This window comes from Ipomoea triloba, chromosome 3 (assembly GCF_003576645.1).
Source record: "Ipomoea triloba cultivar NCNSP0323 chromosome 3, ASM357664v1".
Lineage (NCBI taxonomy): Eukaryota > Viridiplantae > Streptophyta > Magnoliopsida > Solanales > Convolvulaceae > Ipomoea > Ipomoea triloba.
Window position 1 is genome coordinate 26,844,407 of NC_044918.1, and position 5,678 is coordinate 26,850,084.

Below are 5,678 nucleotides of genomic sequence, written 5' to 3' on the forward strand. Positions count from 1 at the left end.
ACCAAGATTTCTCCTGGTCACGTGCATCTCATGGGCAAGATTCAGAAGTTCATTGGCTGGGATTGCAGTGAGGTTTAACCAATTTAAAGCAAAGTCCTCCTCAGCCACCATATCTACTGTTCTCGAAATCAGTTGATCAATCGGACCTGTTCTCCAGTTGATCCATCGAAGCACTCTGGAGAAGTCATCTAAGCTAGACACATTTTCAGTACGTTGATCCAACTGAGAAGTGATATCAGCATTCAGCTCATCAGAGTTAGCAGACAGGATTTCTGTTGCCGATGCAGCTTCCGCTGTTATCTCTCGAACCACCTCTCGTGGTTCCTCTACTTCTGTCTGTACTGGATCACTGATCCCAGTACCTTCAATCTCTCGAACCTCCTCTCGAGGCTCGTCAGTAGACTCATCAGCACCCTCAGCATTATCACCAGCATGTAGACTTACAGATAAAGCTTCTGACAGAGACCTGGTAGGGGGCACTCTCTCAACCTCAGTGGCCAGTGTAGCCTGAGGTTCCCCCTGGGCTTGTGCCCTGTCTTCGAATGGTACTTGGATAACTGAGGGTGTTACCTCTCGAATCTGAGTGATGGCGATGGTTTTGGCTTTCTTGGCCCTCTTTGGCAAGGCAACCCTCTTGACCAGGGTATCCAGAGGCTCATCATCAGATTCCTTCTCCTTGGCTGGGGCTTTCCTTTTGCCCCTTCCCTTAGGCTTCGAGGGAGAAGGTGCACCCTTAACACCTTTAGCCTTTGAAGCTTGAGATTTCTTCCTACCCATATAGGTATTCCGATGAATCTCTCGCCCTTCCCTCAGTTCTAAGCCCTTCAAACTTAGAAGATATTGAACAACAAAACCGAAGCCAACCTTTTTACTGATCGTCAGGTTGGTGTTGGAGACTGAGCTTTGCACCTGCTGTTGAAGAGTGTTGAAGATGATATGTGCCCAGTCCATTTTGTTGTTGTTCCATATGGCGTGGAGGATTTTGAGGATGTCCAGATTGATTTCGTCAGTTCCAGATACCTTGCCGAGCACGAATTTCATTATAAGGTCGGCAGCAAGAGCAAACCTCTCCTTTAGGTGGAACTTGCGGAGGGCAGAGGATGCTCTGGGCGGTGCAGTCTCCAGTCGGATTTTATCCCAAAAAGCTTGCTTGTCCAAGTCGTAATCCGAGAGATGCTGGACTGCCTCCTCCGACGTCGCGAAGTCGAATGCCGCTCTAAGGTCACCTACAGAGGTCGTAATATCAATTTCATTGAAGCGGCTTTCAATCTTGCCCTTCGTGACCTTAGCATTCGCGAACCATTCTGTGAAGTCGAGGTCGTGAATGGTTCGGTAGTCGTGCGTCATATATTTCATTAGTCCTGCCTTCTCAAACTTCTTCAGGACTTTCTCCGTCATCTTTGGATTTGACGAGAGAGTGATGAAGCCGTTTTTGTCAAGGATACTCCCCGCCTTGACCTGTTTGATCTGAGAGCGAATGTGTAACAACTCCCTCTGATATGCGTCGGAAGATGAGGTTGATGTGGAGGATTCGGACGCCATTGTTGACAGATTTGAGGTTTTGGAGGGAGTGTGTACAGTGTTTAGGATTTTGGGGTTTTGGGTATTCGGTTTGAGCTTGAATCCGGGTAAGGAAGAAGAATTTGGCTTTTATATCATGTGGATTCGGGTTGGATATATGGGTAGGGTTGAGAGCTTGACCCGAAAAAGGGATCTCGGTTAATTTAAACGAATTTAAAGGTCAGAAATACCCTTTATAACGGTTATTTATGCAAGATATGGTAAGGGTATTTTGGTAAAATATAATGCGGTTTTGGATAGTGGGATATAAAGAGATGATGTTTATATAAGCATGTTCCCACTTATCAAGATAATGCCTTTAAGAGCGGAAAAACCGTCAATAACCGAAGACTACGTGGCTAACATTAATGCCCAACATTAGCCAATCCACATATATCCGTTGATCTCATTTGTTATACCTCTCGAAGGTAAACTCTCGACTTTGCTAGTTTAAGGATCTTCCCCTTGAGTGATTGATCCCTAAACCTCCTTATTCCTCCATCTAAGCACTCTTGTGGTTAAGGATCTTCCCCCTGAGTGATCGATCCCTAACCCTCCTTATTCCTTCATTTAGAGGTACGTAGATAGTCAGTTTGATATCTTTTGAAGTGACCTCTCGAACTACCCTTTTTCGAGACATAACGCAAACAGGCAAACTGAACATGTACCTCTCGAACTACCTTTCGAACACAGATTGCGATATGGGGACAAGATTGATTCATCAAAAGAAGATATCACTTGGAACATTTCCTTAAGTTCATTTAGTGATTTTCGAAAACATTACAAATGAATCAATATCCTAATAGATTCCATAGAAACTTTTGTTTGGCCTTGGTTAGCCTAAAAGGAATCTATCGTTAGAGCAGGAACTAGCCATCTAAAGTCCTATTTCTCTAATAACAGAACTAGGGGTGGCTACTCCTTTTCTTGTTCTTCTCTCCGCTGCTGCCTTCCTCACAGGCTTCATCTCCCTTTCCCTTGGTTCTCCATTTGGTTGAGGGAGGTCCTTTTCCAGAATTTGCAGCTGTAGGAGTCCCACTTATACGGGACTCTTCTCCTGACTCCAGTATCCCATCGTTGTGGATCTCCTCGTATTTGGGGATCCATTCACCTTGGATGGGAATAGGATGCTGGCTTGGATTATCAGGAAACTCCGCAATCTGTTCGCCCTTCGTTGATTCTGGATAGTTCTCTCCTTGAAAGTCTTTGGACTTCATTGCTGATTTTCTCCCTCTATACCAGAACGGTACATCGTCTTTTCCTTTCTTCTTCTCCATGAAGAAGTCGATGACATAAACTGATGAGAAAACCCTTCTATTTATAGCCCAAATAGGTTACCACTGTTGAGTCACGGGATGCGATATGAATGACCATTCAATGCTTGTGTAACTCCAAAGCTGCCATAAAGTTGATGAAACCGCTCCTCACATGCGAAACAGTTCATGGCACTAAATACAAGAAGATAAGATTTGACCACTCATCCCAATTCTATCATTCCCAATTCTAACCTTAGTTGAGAGAATCTATTTTCACATAACGCTTTTGTGAAAATATCTGCTAGTTGCTCCTCCATTGCAATGTATTCCAAAGTTATATCCTTTTTCTCAACATGGTCTCGGATGAAGTGATACTTGATATCAATGTGTTTTGTCCTTGAATGTAACACTGGATTCTGAGTAATAGCTATAGCACTGGTGTTGTCACACATGATCTTAACCTCTTTACATTCAACGCCATAATCCAATAATTGTTGCTTCATCCATAAAACCTGAGCACAGCAACTTCCAGCTGCTACATATTCTGCCTCAGCGGTGCTTGTAGCTATCGAATGCTGTTTCTTGCTAAACCATGAGACAAGTCTTCCACCTAGAAACTGACATGTCCCTGATGTGCTCTTTCGATCTATTTTACAACCGGCAAAGTCTGCATCTGAATAACCCATAAGTTCGAAAGATCCACCTCTCGAATACCAAAGTCCAACACTTTGCGTACCTTTGAGATATCTAAGGATCTTTTTAGATGCATTTAAGTGACTTTCCTTAGGGCTTGCCTGAAATCTAGCACATACACCTACTGCAAAGGATATATCTGGTCTACTAGCAGTTAAATAGAGAAGAGATCCGATGATACCTCGATATGTAGTTTGATCGACCTCTCGACCTTCACTGTCGACATCGATACGTAGAGAGGTTCCCATGGGTACTTTGACTGAGGATTTCCCTTCTATATTGTATTTNTTGATATCAATGTGTTTTGTCCTTGAATGTAACACTGGATTCTGAGTAATAGCTATAGCACTGGTGTTGTCACACATGATCTTAACCTCTTTACATTCAACACCATAATCCAATAATTGTTGCTTCATCCATAAAACCTGAGCACAGCAACTTCCAGCTGCTACATATTCTGCCTCAGCGGTGCTTGTAGCTATCGAATGCTGTTTCTTGCTAAACCATGAGACAAGTCTTCCACCTAGAAACTGACATGTCCCTGATGTGCTCTTTCGATCTATTTTACAACCGGCAAAGTCCGCATCTGAATAACCCATAAGTTCGAAAGATCCACCTCTCGAATACCAAAGTCCAACACTTTGCGTACCTTTGAGATATCTAAGGATCTTTTTAGATGCATTTAAGTGACTTTCCTTAGGACTTGCCTGAAACCTAGCACATACACCTACTGCAAAGGATATATCTGGTCTACTAGCAGTTAAATAGAGAAGAGATCCGATGATACCTCGATATGTAGTTTGATCGACCTCTCGACCTTCACTGTCGACATCGATACGTAGAGAGGTTCCCATGGGTACTTTGACCGAGGATTTCCCTTCTATGTTGTATTTTCTGAGCAGATCCTTGGTGTATTTCTCCTGATTGATGAAGATACCTTCCTTAAGCTGTCTCACTTGTAATCCAAGGAAGTAGTTTAGTNTGATCGACCTCTCGACCTTCACTGTCGACATCGATACGTAGAGAGGTTCCCATGGGTACTTTGACTGAGGATTTCCCTTCTATATTGTATTTTCTGAGCAGATCCTTGGTGTATTTCTCCTGATTGATGAAGATACCTTCCTTAAGCTGTCTCACTTGTAATCCAAGGAAGTAGTTGAGTTCTCCCATCATGCTCATCTCGAACTTTCCTTTCATCAATCTGGAAAACTTCTCGCACAAGTTTGGATTGGTGCTTCCAAAAATGATANGAAGTAGTTTAGTTCTCCCATCATGCTCATCTCGAACTTCCCTTTCATCAACCTGGAGAACTTCTCGCACAAGTCTGGATTGGTGCTTCCAAAAATGATATCGTCCACATAGATTTGCACCAATAAGATGTGATCCTCATCCTTAATTCTAAACAGTGTTTTGTCCACTAGGCCTTTGGTGAACCCACACTGAAGCAGAAAAGAGGATAAGGTATCATACCAAGCTCTCGGAGCTTGTNCATTTGCACCCGAATGTGTGGAAGTAGCTTACATTCGGTTTTCTTCCATTCCACAACTCATATGGAGTCTTTCCAACTCCTTTCACGATCAAGGACCGATTTTGGGTATAGCACGCTGTGTTGATTGCTTCTGCCCAAAATCCTTGAGATATGTTGGCTTGCGAGAGCATGGTCCTTGCAACCTCCTTGAGAGTTCTGTTTCTTCTTTCAGCTACCCCGTTCTGTNAGTAGAAAAGAGGATAAGGTGTCATACCAAGCTCTCGGAGCTTGTTTTAAGCCGTAAAGTGCCTTCTTCAACTTGTATACTTTGTCAGCTCCCACGTCCTTCAAGAAACCCGGAGGTTGTTCAACGTACACCTCTTCTTCGAGAAGTCCGTTCAGAAAAGCGCTCTTGACATCCATTTGATATACTTTAAAGTCTTTGAAGGCGGCATATGCGAGAAAGATGCGTATTGCTTCGAGACGTGCCACTGGAGCGAAAGTTTCATCAAAATCTATTCCTTCCTCCTGACAATAGCCTTTGNCCACCGGTCCAAATAAGTCCATGTGAAGAAGACTTAATGGTCTAGTGGATGATATCTCGGCTTTGCTTTTGAAAGAGGATTTGATCTGTTTGCAACGTTGACATGCCTCACAAATCTTGTCTTTTCGAAACGTCACTTTGGGCAGTCCTTCCACTA